This window comes from Rattus norvegicus, chromosome 9 (genome assembly GCF_036323735.1).
Source record: "Rattus norvegicus strain BN/NHsdMcwi chromosome 9, GRCr8, whole genome shotgun sequence".
In the NCBI taxonomy this organism is placed as follows: domain Eukaryota; kingdom Metazoa; phylum Chordata; class Mammalia; order Rodentia; family Muridae; genus Rattus; species Rattus norvegicus.
Window position 1 is genome coordinate 54,512,061 of NC_086027.1, and position 6,011 is coordinate 54,518,071.

General features: G+C 41.1%; 1 pseudogene; it reads right to left on the reverse strand.

The window, feature by feature from the left end:
- Window positions 1-3,982: 3,982 nt before the first annotated feature.
- Ahcy-ps5 (adenosylhomocysteinase, pseudogene 5) lies at window positions 3,983-5,174 on the reverse strand (annotated as a pseudogene).
- Window positions 5,175-6,011: the final 837 nt, after the last annotated feature.

Sequence of the window (6,011 nt, forward strand, 5' to 3'; positions counted from 1 at the left end):
TGTTCTAGTTAGCACTTTGAGTACCATATTGAATAGATATAGGGAGAGTGTGTATCCTTGTTTTGTCCCTGATTTTAGTAGGATTGCTTCAAGTATCTATCAATCTCTCCATTTAATTTGATATTGGTTGTTGGTTTGAAGTAAATTGCTTTTATGTTTAGGTATGGACCTTGAATTCCTGATCTCTCCAATACTTTTAACATGAAGGATGTTGTATTTTGTCAAATGCTTTTACTGTATCCAAGGAGATGCTCATATGTTTTTCCTTTGAATTTGTTTATATAATGGATTACATTAGTGGATTTTTGTATATTGCATACCAGGGAAAAAAGCCTACAGTTTTGATGTGTTCTTAGATTCAGTTTGTAAGAATTTTATTCAGTATTTTTGCACAGATATTCATATGTGAGATTGGTCTGAAGTTTTCTTTTTTGGTTAGGTCCTTGTGTGGTTTAGGTATCAGAGTAATTGTGGCTTCATAGAATGAATTAGGTAGTGTCCCTTCTGTTTCTATTTCATAGAATAGTTTGAGGACTATTAGTATCAGGTCTTCTTTGAAGGTCTGGCAGAATTCTGAACTAAAATTTTCCATTTCTGGGCTTTTGTTGGTTGGGGGGTTTTAATGACTTCTATTGTCTTATGGGACTATTTAGAAAGTTTGTTTGCTCTTGATTTAATTTTGGTATGTGATATCTCTCTAGAAAATCATCCATTTTATCTATATTTTCCAGTTTTGTTGAATATAGGCTTTTGTAGTAGGTTCTGATGATTTTTTTTAACATTTCCTCCATTTCTGTTATGTCTCCCTTTTCATTTCTGATTTTATTAATTTCGATTCTGCCTCTGGGCCCTTTAGTTAGTTTGGCTAGGGGTTAGCTATCTTGTTTATTTTCTCAAAGAACCAGCTTTTGTTTTTGTTGATTGTTTATAATGTTCTCTTTGTTTCTATTTGGTTGGTTTCAATCCTGCATTTGACTATTTCCTGCCATCTACTCTTCTTGGGTGAATTTGGTTCTTTTTGTTCTAGAGCTCTCAGGTGTGCTGTTACATTGCTAGGGTAAGATCTCTACAGTTTCTTTACCAGGTCACTTAGTGCTATGAAATTTTCTCTTAGCACTTTCATTGTGTACTTTAATTTGGGTATGTTGTGCCTTCATTTTCATTAAATACTAAAACGTCTTTCATTTCTTTATTTTTTTTTCATTGAGTAGAGAGTTGTTCAGTTTCTATATATATGTGGACTTTCTGCTGCTTTTGCTCTTTTTGAAGACCAGCCTTAGGCCATGGTGGTCTGATAGGGTGTATGGGATTATTTCAATCTTCTTGCATCAGTGGAAAGCTGTTTTGTGAGCAATTATATGATCAGATTTGTAGAAGGTGCCATTGGGTGCTGAAAAGAAGGTGTGTTCTTTTGTTGTAGGGTGAAATGTTCATTAGATATCTGTTAAATCCATTTGGTTTATAACCCATATTAGTTTCACTGTGTCTCAGTTTAGTTTCTGTATCAATGACCTGTCCATTGTTAGGAGTGGGATGCTGAAGTCTCCCACTGTTATTGTGTGGGGTTCAATGTGTGTTTTGAGCTTTAGTAAAGTTTCTTAAAGGAATGTGGGTGCCCTTGCATTTAGGGCACAGATGTTCAGAATTGAGACTTTCTCTTGGTAGATTTTCCCTTTGATGAATATGAAGTGTCCCTTCCTCATCACACTTGATAACTTTAGGTTGAATGCCTATTTTATTGGATATTAGAATGGCAACTCCAGCTTTTTTCTTGAGACCATTTGCTTGGAAGACCTTTTTCCATCCTTTTACTCTGAAATAGTTCCTGTCTTTGTTATTGAGATGTGTTTCTTGTATGCCTCAAAATGCTGGATCTTAACGGCATATCCAGCCTGTTAGCTTATGTCTTTTTATAGGTGAGTCGAGTCTATTAATATTGAGAGATATTAAAGACAGATGACTGTTGGTTCCTGTTTATTTTTGTAGGTGGCTTTAAGTGCTTGTGGTTCTTTCATTTTGGCTTTGTTATGAGATGCTTGATATCTTTTCGTTTCTTCGGTATAGGTATCTTCCTTGTGTTGGAATTTTCCTTCCAGGATACCTTGTAGGGCTGGATTGGTAGAATTTGGTTTCATCCTGGAATATTTTGGTTTCTCCGTGTTGCTGTAAAATTATAAAAGAGACTGTCTTTTACCCTCTAGATCTGCAGTGCCCCTATGACATGTGGTAGGTAGATCTCTTGGCAGAAACACACATCACAATTTCGTGGCAGCCCAGTGTCTGTAGCCACCACACACTCTCTTAAACTTAAATCGCTACCTGAAAGAACATACAACACAACAAATTCTGATCCAATTGACTAGATATAATTGCCCACCTAAACATACAAAGCCCTATACATATCCATCCCACCTAAACATACAAAGCCCTATACATATCCATCCCTTAAAAATGTTCATAACAACCTGCAAATACACAGAGTGGAATCTTGATGTCAGCCTCCATGTTCGCTCTGAGGCTTCTCTCCAGTCTCCTTCTGTTCTAGTCTCCTCCTCTTCCCTCAAACTTTTCTCCCACCCATCCTTCCTTCTCATCGAATGACAGGCCTCATTCTATCTTGTAACTTCCTTCACCTGTATGAATTTTCAGGTGTGTTGGTGAATTCAGGGCTTGCTGTGGTAGGAGAACTGGGTTCTGATGATGCTTGCCTATATTGACTTCTGCTGCTTATGGTCTTGCATTGTCTCTCTTCGTCTGGTTATCCCTTGTGTTTGCTGGTCTAGGTGACTCTTTCTGGAGTCTGCCTCCTTTTTCCCTGAGTTTCTACAGGTCTCCTGGTAGCCCTGTGGCCCTGGCTGTACCAGACCTCCCGTGAGGCTTCCAACTTGGAGGTTCATCAGAGGGGCAGAGAAGCTACTAATTTGTTGCTCTGGCTCAGTAGATCTCCTGGGATTGTAGACTGTCGGGTCTTCAGAGGAGCAGTCACACTGTTGTTCTGTGCAAAGCTGCTCTCTGGGAGGGGTTGGGGGGAGATGGGCTGTGGTATTAATTTCTTTGTGTGCAGTTGAACTTGAGGGAGGCTTTCAGTCTTTTGGATCAGTTGCACTACATGCCACAGAACCCCTGGAGATCCTCAGACTGTTGTGTGCTTTGCCTAGTTGCCCTGTGTACAGAGGAAGTCCTGGGATACCTTCATGCTGTGCTGTCCTGGGTCTAGTGGATCTCTGGCTGTGGTGTCAGGTGCCCTGGGTGCAGCAGATTTGGGATACTTCAGGGTGGGTATCAAATGATGTGAATGCAGTAGTTCTTATGCTGTGCCTCAGGATATGATGTCTTCCGGGAAGCAGACTAGCTAGCAGTTTGTCCCATCAGAAAGGACCAGGCAGAAGAGAGTGATATTCGGCAGGTAGGTGGGGATTTGAGGAATGGTGGTTCCCTGAGTCCACTGGGCTCCCAGTGACAGTTGTGTGACTTTAGGGATGGGGGAGTACTTACCAAATTCTATGAGTGCAGGGGATCCTCTGGTGTCTCAGGATATGGCCTCTTCCGGGGAGCAACTAGCTAGCAGTGTGTCCCAGCAGAGTCTCATCTTCTTCTTTGGTTTGGGAAATTTTACTTCCATTTTTTTCTTTTTTAAAAAAATGTTTTCTGTGTCTTTACCTTACTACCAATAGCAACAACAAGCCTCAGCACTCACAAAATTTTGAGCTCCTGTCCCTGTGTATGGCTCCCATGTATCACTGTCTTGACTGGGGAAACTTAGTTCCCCATTACCAAAACTGCATAAGTCTGAGGGATACAATAAATCACAGAAACAGAGTGACCAGACCCAGTGGAGAGCAAATACTTGTGAAGCAACTGCCATGTTGATATTTGTTCCTGGAACAAAAATGGCAGCTGGCAGCTAAGGGAAGGATAAACCTGGCCCTCAGAAGCAGTAGATTAAGCTTGTTGAAGAGGCTGTAGTAGACACGCACAGGTACTAAGTTAGCATGGCCAGTTTCATATTCAGCTTGTCTCCTTTGGTTTTGGTAACTGCCTTATCAAGCTTCTTAGGCAGGATGTGAACTCAACTAGAAATTTATCTGAATGGATTTGCGTTTCAATCTGTGAGATCACCAGGTTCATAAAGGAGTTGCTCATCACAAAGCTGGGGTGTCCTTGGCACAATCCACATTAGCCAGCAGACTCCCAGCCAGCATAATGATTTGTGACTATTCTTCAGCCACTAGAAGTCCACCTTTGGCCTGACACAGGGGAATGCTTCTCCACAGCATTCACATAGAGCCACTTCACATCATCTCCACATCAGTGTCAAATGTTCTACACCATAGCATTGTCTTGCTTCTGTTCACAGTTCCAGCCTAGGATGATATCAACACAGCCTCTAGTGGTAATAAAGATGTTGCCCTCCCTATAGGCCTCGTCCATAGTAATCACCTCATAGCCATCCATGGCAGCCTGCAGAGTACTGATAGGGTCAATCTCAGTTATAATGACTCAGACTCTGAAACCCCTTGGTAAAAGCCCTTGCCCATGTCACTGTAGCCCACTACCACTGCCACCTTGTCCACGGTCATAACATTTTTGGCCTATTTTATGCTATCTTTGAGGGACTCCATTAGTCATAGATATTGTCAAGCTTGTTCTTGGTGACAGAATCATTGACATTGATGGCATTCAGTATCCCATTGACTATCATCTTGTAGAGGTCATAAACACCAGTTATGATCTCCTCAGAGATGCCTCAGATGTCTGAAAGAAACAGTGGGTATATGGTATAGATGAAGTTAGTTAGGTGACCCCCATCATCCAGAATTATGCTGAGGGGTTCATCCTTGAAGTGCAACATCTGCTCAATGTACCACCAATACTCCTCTACTCATCTGTCTTTCCCTTCCAGGCAAACACTGGAATGCTGTCCTTCACAATGATAGCCACTGTATGGTCCTGATTAGAAAAGATGTTGCAGCTGGACTATCGCACCTCAGCATCCAGGGCCATGAAAGTCTCAGTAAGGACAGCAATCTTCAAAGTAATGTGTAGGCAGCCAGCAATGCAAGCACTCTTCAGTGGTTTGGAAGCTGAGTACGCGTATCAAACCTGGCATCTCGTCTGTCCAGGGCCTTTTGACTCCAGGTAGTCACTCTAAAATCAGCAATTTTGTTGGGCATTTTGCCAGTAGTGCTGTTAGTGCTTCTGCTGGGACTGATGAACTTAGTGAAGGGGAATGGGTGACTTGGGGAAGGGTACTGAATCTACTTCAACTTTCAGATTTTTGAACTGTTTTAATAATTTCTTTCTACTGTTTGTTTCCATAGATTTAAGAGCTTTGTTCATTTCATCTTCAAGGATTTCTATTATATCTATAAAGACTATTTTAAAGTCTTTGTTTTGTGTTTCAGCTCAACTGCAATATTCCAGGCCTCTATAATAGGAGTACAGGACTCCAGTGAAGTCCTACCATATACTGTTACTGATTGTCTTTTCATATTGGTGTCCAAACATCTGGTTTGGAAAGATTGTAATTCTAGGTGCTAATATCTTGTCTTGCCTTTATTGGTGGAGGTTTTGTTTCTTGGAATGTGTTATCTTCTCTGGTTCTTAGGAGAGTGTGATGGCTGTGTGTTGTCCATGATGGCAGGAACCTTAAAGAGTTTATGTAGCATTTGATGGCTGGTGATGATGTAGTTGCTAGTAGTAAGTAGCTGGAGGAGGGGTGGATCTAAAACCTGGGAGCTGAGAAGATCCATTTTGTACTTGCAGAATCAACTGAAAAACCACATTTAGAAAAGAAAAGTGCTCACACCACAAACAAAAAATTTGATGGTGCAATTACCAGGAAATATAAAACTATCATTTGGTTTCCTTTTTTTTTTTTTGCTTCTTCTTTTGGGATGTCCAGGCACTGCTGCACATCAAGCAGGAAGGATGGAGTTGAGCCAAGTTCCACAGTCCATGTCTTTCCTTAGGGTGTTTTGGTCTTGTTGCACACACCAGGAGGGAAAGGA